Source organism: Macadamia integrifolia, unplaced genomic scaffold, assembly GCF_013358625.1.
Source record: "Macadamia integrifolia cultivar HAES 741 unplaced genomic scaffold, SCU_Mint_v3 scaffold281, whole genome shotgun sequence".
NCBI classification, from domain to species: domain Eukaryota; kingdom Viridiplantae; phylum Streptophyta; class Magnoliopsida; order Proteales; family Proteaceae; genus Macadamia; species Macadamia integrifolia.
The window spans coordinates 321,603-336,670 of record NW_024868978.1 but is presented as its reverse complement, the minus strand read 5'-3'; the positions used below and the strand labels follow the sequence as shown (position 1 = coordinate 336,670).

The 15,068-nt window shown below is 39.8% G+C and overlaps 1 non-coding gene across 1 annotated transcript; it reads right to left on the bottom strand.

Moving 5' to 3' along the window:
* Window positions 1-1,084: 1,084 nt before the first annotated feature.
* LOC122067286 lies at window positions 1,085-1,191 on the bottom strand. Its single transcript, XR_006136649.1, has one exon. It is a non-coding gene; the product is annotated as a small nucleolar RNA R71 (small nucleolar RNA).
* Between the last annotated feature and the right edge of the window lie 13,877 nt (window positions 1,192-15,068).

Genomic DNA, 15,068 nt, shown 5'->3' with positions numbered 1-15,068 from the left:
ATTTATTTATTTTATTTTAATTACGTGGCTTGCGTCTTTAAATTCTTAGATGACGAATGGTTAGGACGTTATTTTAGATACATATGTTTAAGATGGTAATTAGAATTAGATCACAACCATTAATTGGTTCACTTTTGCATTATTAAAAGAAATAAAAAAATAAAGTGGCTGCTCTCCCTGTGTTCGACCCGTAGCTATACTGATCTGTACGCTTGCGATTACATTTTAAATCTCAAACAAGTTTTTGGCGCTATTGCTGGGGAGACAGTTCCATGTTATTTTTCGCTTTCTTTTGGTAAATCGGAATGTTTTGTTTGCTTTGTTTTGTTTTTCTTTTTCTTTTATTGAATTCTTGAGAAGAAAAACTTGCAATAATAGTTGTATCGGTGGAGGTCGTCATGCCTCACAGTATGATAAAGACAGGTTTAGCCCTATAGCAGTAACTCAGGAATTGACCTGAACAACCCCGGATCCCTGCCGGTAAGCTCCCAAAAAGCCAAAAAAAAATTAAAAAAAATAAAAAAATCATAAAAAAAAAAATTTTGCTATCCATTCTTTTGTGCTTGTCTTATTTTAGTTGTGGGTAGTTTTCTATTGCATGAGTGTTAAGTGGGTACGTAATACTAAGAATCGGTTAGAAAGAAGAGATCCAACAAGTAGTGACCCTATATGTTTGTTCTCTTTAATACCCTTCAATACGGGAGACCAACAGCAAAACCCTTCACCTAAATCTTTGAAAGATAGGTTCTACCATGCTAGAACAGTCCAACCTTCCTGCATAGTTCTACCACAAGCCTAGGGAAATAATTTTGAACTCAAATCTCAATACATCACTATGTTGCCCCACTTCCATGGGTTGACCTTTGAGGATGCATACCTATTTCTAAGGGAATTTGAAGAGGTATGTGTTCTAATTAAGATCCAACAGCTTTCTGATGATGCTGTTAAGCTTAGATTTATCACTTTTGCATTGAAAGACCAAACTAAGAAGTGGTTGTATGGGTTATCCACAAATTCCATAACCTCATGGGAACAGTTCATAGTTGTCTTCCTTAAGAAGTTTTTCCCAACTCACAAGACCAATAAGCTTAGAAGTGATATCCTTCAGTTTAGGTAAAAGCCTAGTGAGTCATTTTCCAAACTTATGGAGAGATTCAAGGATCTACTCCAAGAATGCCCTCACCATGGCCTAGACCTATAGAATTTATGTCAAATAATTTTTGAGGGTATTGATTACCTAACTAAACAAATGATAGAGTCTATGTGCCCTGAGGGATTCACATCCTTTACAGATGAAGGAAAGGCATGAGAATTCTTACTTGACTTAGCTGACAAAACCCGTGAGTGGGAATCCACCCAAGAGAGTAAAAGAACCATAGGAGGGAAAGGATATTTTGTGGATGGGATGGTAGCGAAGGAAGCCATCATCAGTCAATTTGGTTAAGATTTATGCTTGGTGCTAGTCCCTTGGACATGTCATAGAAGAATGCCCCAACACCTCTAGGGGCACTTCTAATAATAGTGTTAATGCCTTATACCAGAATAATCCATATAGTAACACCTACAATCCAGGATGGAGAAATCACTCAAATTTCTCTTGGAATCAGAGCAACCAAGCAGTGCCTTCTAATTTTCATAATCAAGGTCAACCTGGACCCCAAAGGCCTCCCTTTGCATAACAATCTTTTTTCCAAAATACTTTTCCTAGGTTAAATGCAGGACCTCAGGCTAGTTTTCCTAGGGCCCCTCTCCTATCATCTTATCAGCAATCCCCTGGATTTACCAACACTGGAGAGGCAAGTAGAATAAGTGACTTGGAAAAAAATATGTCCCTCCTCATGACAAGCCATCAAAATCTTATGAGAGAATTTACCCAAGTTGTCTCAATTATGCGTGAGAGGGAGAAGAGAACTTTACCCAGTCAACCAAAGCCTAACCCTAGGCATCATCAGCCATTTAGTTCACAAACATCAACTAATGCACCACTGCATATAGTACAAGGTTAGACCCGACAAGGGCCCTCTAACCAATGTAATGTTGTTTATGCCCTTAGGAGTGGTAGAGAGTACCAACAGAGCGTTCCTAAATCTTCCTCATCTATTACTCCTGTTAACTCTCCTTCAGTTGAGGACACAAGTGTGCCTCTTGTTCCAAGTTCGTCTGATGAACCTAAAGATTTTTTTGAGACTAAAGATGATTTGGTTGAGGAAACCAAAAATGATTCTTCTGATCAGGGGCAAATCCCTAATAGTCCTTATGTTCATCCTGTCCCATTTCCTAATCGTTTGGTAAACAAAAGGAAGACTGCTTCCATGGACAAAATTTTAGAAGTCTTCAAAAAGGTAGAAGTGAACATCCCTCTTTTGGATGCCATATCCCAGATCCCCGCCTATGCAAAGGTACTGAAAGATTTGTATACTCACAAACGTATCACTAGTGTGCCCAAAAAGGGGTTCTTGGCAGGTAACATTAGTTCTATAATTACTCAGCCTATAGCAGCCAAGTATAAGGATCCAGGGGGCACCATAGCTTGTGTCATAGGAAACACCTACATTGAGCATGCCTTACTTGACCTTGGCGCAAGTGTGAATCTTTTACCTTACCATGTGTACAAGCAACTTGGATTGGGAGAATTGAAAGCCACTGGAACTACTCTTCAGTTGGCAGATAGGTCTGTTAAAATTCCTAAAGGGATGGTTGAGGATGTCTTACTAAAGGTGGGGGAATTTATTTTCCCTGTTGATTTTATTATGTTAGATACTAAGCCCTTCTCAACCAAGGATGAGATCCCAATAATTCTAGGAAGACCATTCTTGGCTACCAGTAATGTATTAATCAATTGCCGGAATGGTTTCCTAAGATTATCTTTTGGTAACCAAACTATTGAGTTTAACATGTTTAGGATTGGCAAGCAACCACATATGGAAGAAGAGATCAATATGCTTGAGGATTTTTTGTATTTTTCTGATGATTTAGTTACCAACTTTGATATTGATTTTGATTCAAAATTCCAAGAGTGTATGGATGAGTTGGATGATGACAGTGAAAATTTCTTTTCTGAAGTCTTGAGTCTTTACACACTTATGGAGCCCTTAGGACCCCTTTCCAATTCCATTCCCAAACCTTCCATAATTGAGCCCCCTAAGCTAGATCTTAAAGAGTTGCCATCTAATTTGAGGTATGCTTTCCTAGGGCCTGACCAGACTCTTCCTGTAATAATTTCTTCAAATTTGACTTCTAGCCAAGAAGAGGAGTTACTTAAAGTGTTAAAAGATAATAAGGAAGCCCTAGGTTGGACCATAGCTGATATCAAGGGTATAAGCCCTTCCATTGTGCAACATCATATACATCTTATGGAGGATTCCAAACCATCCACGGAATCCCAAAGAAGAGCTAGTCCAGTGATGATGGAAGCCATTAAGAAAGAGATCCTAAAGTGCTTGGATCATGGAATAATTTATCCTATTTCTGACAGCCAATGGGTAAGCCCAGTTCACGTAGTGCCTAAGAAGTCTGGTGTGACTGTAGTTCCTAAGGCCAATAATGAGTTGATCCCTACCGGTGTCCAAATAGGATGGTGTGTGTACATTGACTATAGGAACTTAATGTGGCAACCTGGAAGGACCACTTCCCATTGCCATTCATTGATCAGATGTTAGAGAGGTTAGCTGGACATGAATACTATTGTTTTCTTGATGGATATTCTGGCTATAACCAAATCCCAATTGCTTTAGAGGACCAACATAAGACTACTTTTACATGCCCATATGGAACATTTGCTTACAGGCATATGCCCTTTGGGCTTTGCAATGCCCCTGCGACGTTCCAACGATGTATGATGAGCATTTTTTCTGACATGGTCGAAAAATTTTTAGAAGTATTTATGGATGACTTTTCAATTCATGGGAATTCCTATTCTGAATGTCTTCATCATCTTTCCCTAGTTTTGAAAAGGTTCATATCTAAGAATTTGGTTTTGAATTGGGAGAAATGTCATTTTATGGTTAAATCTGGTATTGTTTTAGGCCATGTAATATCCAAGGGGGGAATTAAGGTAGATAGAGCCAAAGTGTATTTAATTGATAATTTACCACCTCCTCAATCTGTTAAGGATGTCCGGTCTTTTCTAGGGCATGCAGGCTTCCATAGAAGGTTTATTAAGAACTTTAGTCAGTTAGCCCGACCTCTCACTTCATTACTTGCCAAAGATCAAACTTTTGAGTTTTCTAAAGAGTGCCTATAATCCTTTAAACAACTTAAGAAGGAGTTGACCAATGCACCCATTGTTCAACCACCTGTTTGGACTGAACCTTTTGAACTGATGTGTGATGCTTCGGATTTTGCCATAGGAGCAGTTTTGGGTCAAAGGATTAATAAATTGCCCACTATCCTTTACTATGATAGTAGGACCTTAAATGATGCACAACTCAATTATACAACCACTGAAAAAGAATTTTTAGCTGTTGTGTTTGCATTAGAAAAGTTTCGGTCTTACTTAGTTGGTTCACATGTGGTGGTGTATACTGATCATTCTGCTCTCAGATACCTAGTTCAGAAGAAGGATGCAAAAGCCCGTCTCATTAGGTGGGTTTTACTTTTGCAAGAGTTTGATTTAGAAATTAGGGATAAGAAAGGAGTTGAAAACCTAGTTGCAGACCATTTATCCCGACTTTCAAATTCCTTGACTGTCGATTCTCCAGTCAACGAGAACTTTCCAGGTGAACAATTATTTGCAATGTCCAGTGAACCATGGTTTGCTGACATTGTCAACTTCTTAGTTTCAAGTGTGACTCCGGATCACTGGTCCACCCAAGATAAGTATAGGTTTCATTCCCAATTTAAGCACTTTTTCTGGGATGATCCTTATTTGTTTAAGATATGTCCAGATCAGATTATCCGACGATGTGTTCCTGATCATGAGCAACATTCTATTCTCTCTTTTTGTCATGATCATGCATGTGGTGGTTACTTTGGACCTAAGAAGACTGCCGCAAAGGTTCTCCAATGCGGATTTTATTAGCCCATTCTTTTTAGAGATGCTTTTGATTTTTGCAAGGCTTGTCCCGCCTGCCAGTCTTTTGGCCGTATCAATAAGAGAAACATGATGCCTCTCAACCCTATTTTAGTAGTTGAGATCTTTGATGTATGGGGCATCGATTTTATAGGACCATTCCCTAATTCCTTCTGGAATTTGTACATACTGTTGGCCGTTGATTATATTTCTAAATTGATAGAGGCCATACCTTGTAAATCTAATGACCACAAAGTGGTGGTCTAGTTTCTCAAAGAGAACATTTTTTCCTGCTTTGGTGCACCACTTGCAATAATTAGTGATAGGGGTACTCATTTTTGTAATCGGCCTTTTGAGGCCTTAATGAAAAAGTAAGGGATCACTCATAAGTTATCTACCCCTTATCACCCCCAAACTAGTGGCCAAGTGGAGGTGTCTAATAGGCAGATCAAACAAATCTTGGAAAAAACTGTTAATCCCAACCATAAGGATTGGTCCCTTAGTCTCATTGATGCCTTGTGGGCCCATCGGACTGCATTCAAGACCGACCTTGGTCAGTCTCCCTACCGTTTGGTGTATTGGAAAGCTTGTCATTTACCATTTGAGTTGGAGCATAAGGCCTTTTGGGCCATCAAGAAGCTCAGCTTTGATTTGTCTGATGCGGGAATTCACCTTAGGCTCCAACTATCTGAGTTGGAGGAACTTAGGAATGATGCCTATGAAAGTTCTAGGATTTACAAGGAAAAGACCAAAGCTTTCCATGATAAGCACATTCTGCGCAAATCTTTTGCAATTGGTGATAAGGTCTTATTGTACAACTCTCGATTGCATCTTTTTCCTGGTAAACTTAGATCCCGATGGGATGGCCCGTTTATTGTCCATAATGTACATCCCCATGGGGCTGTGGAGATTTTGAATCCAGGAACAGGGGTAATCTCGAAGGTTAATGGTCAGCGTTTGAAGCCGTTCCTTGAGTTTCCTAATACTAGTAGTGAAGAGGTCATGGATCTCCATGAACCTCTTTACACTGATGACTAAATTTTAATCAGGTATGACCCCCTTGCATTGTCTTTGCTTTTAATTCTTTCCATGCATTGAGGACATTGCATGACTTAAGTGTGGGGGAGGGAAACCAGTTTTTGTTTTTTTTTCACTTTGTTTTGTTTATTTTTCTTTTTATTTTTGAGCTTGCTAAGGATGACGTCCTACTTTGGCTTTTGGCTAGTGATGAGACCATTCGGTTGCTTAATGTATGAAAATAAAAGTTTTGATTAACGTACCCATTTTGAATGTATAAAAACCCTGTTGAGAAGAAAGAAACAAGCTTGTGTCTTGAGATGGGACTTTCTTTTGAAAAATAAGATACCCCTGTTTTATGGTGATGGACCATATTAAGTCTATGGGTTCCTTGTACTTTTGATTTGGAGTTGAGACCTTTTTAATTTGGCATGGGTTGACAAATGCACAATTTTAAATGAAATGTGAAATGTGGTATAAAGAAGAATAAGAGTTGATTCCTTTGGAACTAGACAGGGCATTGCACCTTAGGAAGCGTGGTGTCTTGATCGAAATTCCTTGGGAGGAAACTTCTGAAGAAATTCTACCATCACTGTCTTTGTGGGCATATGCAAAAAGCGAAGTTACATAGTAACTTAGGTGTCTGGTGTTTGCTCCACCATGTCATTCAGGCCAAAAGTAGTGGAGTAGAATAGAGTTTATTAAGCAAAAAAAAAAAGGAGAAAAAAAATGTGCAAATGTCATTAATGCTTGGTAACATGTTTGGTAAAAAACACTCCAACACCTTAGTCATTGGTTCCTTATTTCTTCACAAGTGGTTTTGCCTTAAGATAAGGATGTTTTGGAAGAGACGAGGTGAGTTCCAAATTAAGAAATATGCTAGTGCCTGGAATTGATAAAGGGTAATAAAAGTTCAAGTGTGGGGGTCCCTTGTAAGAGAAATTATCTTTGCTCTGGATCGGTATGACCCTTACCTTTAGTCAAGGTTGGGATTTGTTTATTCTGAATTTTGGATGTATATTCACTATAAACACCCACGAGACACAACTCCTCCACTAGGGGTGACCTAGGGGTTTAAAGGCTTATTGCACATGCTAAGTGCAATCGTGATTCCTACGAAAGTGAGTTAGGTTTTTTGTCTTTATTCCTTTTCTTTTTGTTTTGCTCGAGGACTAGCAAAGTCTAAATGTGAGGGAATTCTAATGAGCACATTTATGTGTGAAATCTAGGGTAGTAAAACATGCATTTTACATATTTAGAATGGAGCTACCTTGGGTTTTACTCTCTTTTTGCAGGTTTTATATTTTCAAGGCCTTAAGGACTATCGGGCGGTATATCTTCAATTTTACATGTGAAGAGGTCCTATTTCTTTTCATGGTTGTGAAGACGACAAAATTCTAAGCAAGATGGATGTGTTCAATTAAAAGTACACATTCGTTTGGTCACTCGTACAAATGATTATTCTTTTTAGGCCAGAAAAAAAATAATAGATTAGAACTAAACCGAGATGCAGAACCAGCCCATTTGCAGTTGTCCCAGAGGTACAAGGAATATTCCAAATGCCAACAAGGATCGATGGACCACATCCTTAAGTGATTGAATATTCGTTTTTGGTAACAACAACTACCTAGTGTAGTTGGTGAGCTATGGTGTGCAAAATTTCCTTGCTCACCAAGAGGTCTCAAGTTCAAATCTCATGGTTGTTTTTTTTTTTAGAGAATTTTGTTGAAGATTTCTTGCTTTTCACTCACTTAAAGCACTAAGGGCATGGAGGGGATTTCTACATCAAATTAGAAGCAAGGAAAATTGTGGAAGGGTTCCTGCGCAAGAAGAAAAGAAAAAAAAAAGGAAAGAAAGAAAAAGGGAGAAATAAAGATTGTCCAAATCTTCTCTCTCCTCCACATCATCACCAAAAGATTGTCCAAATCGCACAAAGCAAGAAGGAAAATCGTCCCTTGGAGGAAAAAAGAAGAGAAATAAATTAAAAAAAAAAAGGAAAGAAAATAAACAAACAAATTATAGGAAATTTCTCAAAGTTTATTTCCCTCTTCTCTCTCCTCCACCTTAGCACTTTTGGTCTCAAAAGATCTCACAACCAATTGTGGGTTTCTCCCTTTTAGGAAAGAGAAATTTGTTACCCTACCTCCCCATTCCCTATAAATACAACTAATGTAAGAGGAGGGGAGACAATTCATTCTTCTTTTAGTTTTTTTTAGTTGCTCTCTCTTTCTCTTGTTCTCTCTTTAGTTTTAGTTCTTCTTTATCTTTTCTTTAATCACTTTTTGTAATAGTTTTTTTTGTTTCAATTAATGCAAGCACTCTTTTATTTTTATTCAGCCCTTTTATGTTTATGATTTATGCAATTGAGTAGTAATTTTTTAAGTTATAGTTCTAGGCTTAGATCTAGGTGACAAGATCACGAGCCGTGGAGCAATTTTTTTTTTCAAGATTTGTTTTCTCTAGTACTAGAAATTTCAGATTTGGTTTATTTCAGATCTGGTTTTAGTACTGGTAGTATCTCAAATCGATCAAGTTTTCAATTCGAGGGTTGAAGTTCAAGTAAGTAGGCTCCTTCAGTAGTCTTCTCTCCCCCCTCTCATTCCCTCTTCTGACTACCCTTTCTTTCTTAATTTAGGATTTTAATTTCAGTCGTTACATTATTGCTATCCCTTTCCCCCAAGGTTCATGGATGGTGTATGTGTTGGCTTTGCCCCTCCTAGCCATAGAACCATCATTTTATTATTTTTATTTTAATTGCCTTCCTTTCCCTAAAGCCAAGTAGAGTAACCCTTGTAAGAGTGACTCTCTGGTCAAGTAGGGAAGCTCATATTATGATGCATCCCTCGTGCTAAGTAGAGAAACCTACTTGTGAGTCTCTCTATAGCTTTATCCCCTTTCTTTTACTTTATTTTTATTTCAGCATTTTTTTTCTTTATTGTTTTTTTTTTAATTACATGGGTTGTTTATTTTCAGTTATTTATTTATTTAATTTTAATTGCGTGGCTTGCGTCTTTAAATTCTTAGATGACGAATGGTTAGGACGTTATTTTAGATACATATGTTTAGGATGGTAACTAGAATTAGATCACAACCATTAGTTGGTTCACTTTCGCATTATTAAAAGAAATAAAAAAATAAAGTGGCTGCTCTCCCTGTGTTCGACCCGTAGCTACACTGATCCGTACGCTTGCGGTTACATTTTAAATCTCAAACAATGCTCGTGATGCAGTTTATTTATTTATTATCCACCCAACAATACAAACTTAGTCTGGTAAATGCTACTACGTTGCATTAGGCTGTATCCTTCATCTCGGAACTGCTATCGACTAAGCAAGAATACAAACCCTAGCGATGAATAGAAGCCTCGATCCCTGTATGCGTCCATGGGTCACTTAGCAAACCTCTAATAAACCACTCTTGACAGTCACAGCACCGGTACATCATCGGCCACACCAGACAGGTTCCTACCTCTGGCAATAATCGCGTCATACCGGGGGTGTGGTATTCCAGAAAGGCACATTGAACATACCACAATGGATTATCCAACAGGTCAACCCCTATTGGCAAGGGTTCGTAGCGTAGGGAATGATACCTAACCACATATACGCTATATGCATTCATAGTGATATAGTTAATATGAATTACATAATATTGGCAAGACCTCAGCCACAAAATGTAATCCATCTCCAAATACAGTCTCGTCACGATACCAGTGAGACCTTGGCCACAAAGTGAAACCAGAGACCCTTTACCTAATCTAGCATACATATTATAGTTAAGTATGGACTACGTGACACCGGTATCAATCATCGGCCATGAAGTACATCCATTTTCAAATACAGTCCCGGGGTACACGATACCAACAAGACCTTAGCCATAAAGTGTAACTCGTGACTACAACTAACTCTAATGCACATAATCAATGCATGAATGCAACATACACATGGAAATCATAGCACCGGTACCACTTTCACCACATCAGATTTCGTCTCATACACACAACCAAACACATAGTGATCACGGTACCGGTACCACCTCGGCCACACCGGATCCCGTCATACATCTCCATACAGTTCATATCATGATTGTAAAATGACAAATGTAACATATCATCATCATATTTGAGCAATTACAATTAAACATAGAATTATAAGCATGTGAGAAATTTAATAATAATAAACATTCCAAAAATAAACACAGTCCTCCCTCACCAGGTTTACGATCGGGTGTGTTCGGGTCCAAGTATGGCCACCGATCGATAAAATCAATTCTGGCTTCGGGGCATGTGAGCGTCACTGTCCTAGACACAAAGGGAATCATACATCAGTACGCATCAGGAACATCAAGAGGGACCCACATAGGTCACCCTCAAAGGGTATAGACACTATCCCCAAGTGATAGTATTGTCACCGAAAACACCACTAGAAACAGGGCATTTCCATTGAAAATATCAGTCCTGTTTCTGGTGGAGAAGATAGATAGCACTTAAGGCTCATTCACTGAAAACAACCCACCAAAATAGCTATAGTGTTTCCTATGCCATTTTCCTGTAGTAATACAGAAAGGTCCAACTCGAATTGGGGCTGTCCGGGTTGGGCCTGATCATCTGGATTTGTTCCATGGACTTTGTAGGGGATGTTCTTAGCTTCATTCGAAGCCAAGAAAATCCCAATTCCACCTAGCCATTTGGAAGATACATCGATCGAATGATCAAAATTCTAAGTGGCCATTTGGTGTTTCTTGTTGTTGAAGCTCACGAGGCTTGGTTTCAGCTTGGCAACGGCATCGGGGAGGTGCAACACACATTCCCTGACCCCAATAGAGTTTGTACACTAAAATACCATCCAACCCTAGCTCTACTTAGATCGAAATGATGGGAGAGAGTTGTATGGGAGGTTACACTTACCTCCGGCAACAATTTGGCAACAAGGCAGTAGCCGGCACCAAGGTAGGCCTCCAACCTTCTTCTTCTTCCTCTTCTTCTCCCTTCTTCTTCTCTTGCTCTCCTGTCCTACTTTGAGTATAAGGGAAATGAGGAAATAAATCCTCATTTCCCAACTTATAACTTATGAGGACCTGATCATTTAGGTCCGTAAAGTGCTCACATTATGAGGAAGGGGTGGAGGATGATTTGGGATCATCCAAACCATTTATGATGTGAGTGGTGGGACCCATGGGCATCAAAACCCTAACAGTAGCCTGTTAACCCATAGGAAACAGGCATTGGATCCAGGCCCAGGCTGCTTTCGGTGGTATATTTTTGGTGGTCTGCTTGCTGCCCTCCAATTGGCCTCGCATGGTTAGCTACCTTCGACTGTGCTCGTGGTCTTTTGGCAATCTTGATGCGTGCCAGAATTCAAGTGTGGGGAGTCGGGTCACTTACCATCTGGAATCGAAAGGTATGAATCCCCTCCAGTTAGATAGGCACATAATGCATGAACATGTGGGGTAATAGGCACATAATGCATGAACATGTGAGGTCATCTCTACCCCTTCGATAATGCGTAGCCGTGAGCCAAAACCCGATCATACTTCTGATCTCTGATCCGAGGCCTCTCACAACAGTTCAAATTAGATCGGATTAGGGCACAAGTGTAACATACTAGAGGTAGGTCCTATATCTCCTACCCCTCTCTCTCTCTCTCTCTCTCTTCATTTTGACTTCATTAAGTTGGGAAAATGGTGAACTCTGGACTCGACATCTCCCAGAGCTTGGGGAATGATCATTTCACTTCCCTGGTGTGATTGCCGAGCTCAAACCAAGTCTGGTGAGCTCTGGCAACACTTATAAGGGTTTCGATCTTTCGATCATAGTATCTCCCAAATGGCCCGATGGCATCGAAATTTCTTTAGCTTAAAATGAAGGTAGGAACACCCTCTACAAACTCCACTGAATAAATTTTGATGATCGGGCCCAAGCTGGAAAGCCCCAAATCCATGGGCACAATTTTGTGTGTCCACCAGAAACACTTGGGCCTGAATCCGGTGGGTTGTTTCTGGTGGGTAGGCAGCTCTTATAAGCTCTCTACTAGTGCCACCGAATTCATCAGGAATTCACTTGTTTCAAATAAGGTGAATCTGGTGACACCCTGGACTGTCAAAGTTTGACAATACCTAAACCCTTTGGGGTTAACCCATATGGGTCCCTTTCGATATTCTTGACATGTATTGACTTTCGATTACCTTTGTGCCTAGGACAAAGATGCGTACAGACTCCAAGGCAAGTAGTGAGTTGAATAACCGGTTGACACACTTGGAACATAATTTTATAGAACACAACTAAGGTGAGGGATGGTTGACTTTTGTTTTTGGATTGTTTAATCATTTTATAACTTGCCACATATGTTAGGATTTTCACATGATTATTTATTTCTTAAATGATTATGATGTTCCATAACATGTTATATTATTACATAATATATTGTTGTTGGAATTAGAATTGATATGAAATGTATGTTATGAGACGGAATCCGGTGTGCCCTAGGTGGTTCCGGTACCATGATTGCCGTATAGATGTTGCATTTGTTATATTTTGAGACGGGATCCGGTGTGGCCGAGGTGGTTCTGATACCATAATTTTCGTATGGTTGTTGCGTTCATGCATTGATTTTGTGCATTAGATTAGATGTAGTCACGGATTACACTTTGTGGCCGATGGAAATTTTGGTATCGTGTACTCTGGGATTACATTTGGAAATGGATACGCTTCATGGCCAATAGTAATTCCGGTGTTGCGTAGTCCATACTCAACTGCTTTGTATGCTAGAATAGGTATATAGTCATGGATTACACTTTGTGGCCGATGGTATTCTGATATCATGTACCCCGGGACTATACTTGGAAATGGACCCCCTTCGTGGCCGATGGTAATTCTGGTGTCACATGGTCCATACTAATTGTATCATTATGCAAGGCATGTAGTATATTTTGGTTAGGTAACATTCCCCATACTACATCCCCTTACCAACAGGGGATAAGGTGTTGTGTAACGCAATGGTGATATGTTCGATGAAACTTTCCGGAATGCCACACCAATAGTACGATGTGATTGTTGTTGGAGATAGGAACTAGTCTGGGATGGGTGATGGTAATTCTGGAGTCGTGATTGCCAGGAGGGGGTTATCAGGGGTTTACTGGGTGATCGAAAGTCACATTCCAGGATTGACAGGCTCCTAATCGCGACTAGGGCTTGTATTACTGGGTGACTGATGTGCGAGTCCTGAGCCCAGGGTTATAGCCTAATGTGTCGTAATAGTATTTAAAAGACTTAGTTTTATTGTTAGGTGGTTTAATGAATAAATGGATTGCATCATTCACATCATGGACTATGTGTTTATTTTTGTACTCATGGCACTGTGATTTACTTTATGTATGTGGATGGTTGTGCTTGATTGTGCATGAACCCCACCCCTCATTGAGCTAGTTGGAGCTCACCCCTCGTGGACATTGCTTTTTAGATAATGATGCAGGTACCATAGTACCGATGGGATGTGACTCTACCTCCACACCTAGTATGAAGTGACCAACTGGTGGATGCCAGAAGCAGAAGAGCACGACCAGGACTATGCATGTGACACCTGTGCTTATGCTGCACCTTGAGTGGTTAAGTGTCATTTTGTGTTATTCTGATACTGAATTGTGAATGGTATTCTTTTTGGGCTTATAATTTATAAGTCGTGGATATTTGTAAACGAATAACTTAGTTATGATTATACAACATCACTTAGATAGTTCCCCATTTTAATTATGATTCCGCTATTATACTCTGATTCCCCTACTATTGGTTTGGTTCGGTTTGTGAGATTGTGCATGTTAAGTTACTGCTATCAAAGATCTTGGTAGGTTGGTAAGATGGGTAAGCATCTTACTCACATCACTGGTATTCCTAATGGTAAGTTAGGTTTACTGGAAGTGGGGTGTGACAGCTTGGTATCAGAGCGCGATGCTCTACCTTAACTCACAATCTTAACCAAACCTTGATTTGGGGATTAGGATTAAGAAAATAAAAATGTTATAGACAATAATTAATAGAAATACACAATTAGGAGACATGTATAGGTGTTAAAGCCGTTTCAAATAAAAATAACTGAGTTCATAAGCTTACACTAATTTTTTTTTTTAAATAAATGACAGAAAGTAGGAAATCCTAACTAGCCTAAAAATATAAGAATTCAAATGACATAAGGAAATGATAGAAAATAAAATGAAAATTAACACCTAGAACATTAGAACTGTAAAGAAAAGCTGATTGTGTTGGAAAGCATAAAACGGGAAATCCTAAGACTACCATGGCGACATAAGCCACTACTGCTATTGGTCCTACTGCTGATTCTACTCTTGACCTTGAGCTTGGTTCTGACCCTGTGTCATCGGTCCCAACACCAGGATGGCAAGGTGGAAGACTATTGCCTGCATTTGTGACTTAAGGGAGACCACTCAATTGTCCAAAAGGTAGTAGCTCCTGTCCACACTCTCCCACCGAGTATCCATCCTCCTTAGTAGGTTGGTGGTGGTATCTAGGCGAGCCATCACATCATTAAGTCCATAGGGCCTCGAACCCCTAGTTCCACGGGATGAGGAGGCAATAGTAGTGCCCATAGACCGTGGGTTAGGTGGTGGAACCACCCTAGTAGGAGGCACATGTGAAGGGGTAATAGGATCGACACCTCCATGACCTTCCTGGTCATCATCATAACCACCCACATCACTACCTATTAGCTGATCCTCTACCTCCATCGGCTGCTCTCCTACAGCCTCATCCTCAGTTACCTCGTCCATGTTGAGTTTCATCTTTTTCAGAGACTCTTGGTTGAAGTCCAAAACATCAACCCCCAGACTCTCCTCGTCCTCCAACTCCACCCCAAAACGTATAAACACCTCGGTTAGGATCCGACCAAAAGGATGGTCCCATGTAGACACAATACGTAATGTAGGCTTGCAGGATAGACACCTCATCAAAGTGTCCACTGGCAAGAAGGATGGTCGATTGAATGATCCAGTACATAACCTTTGGTGTAGCTCGAAAGTTGGCAGTTAGGTG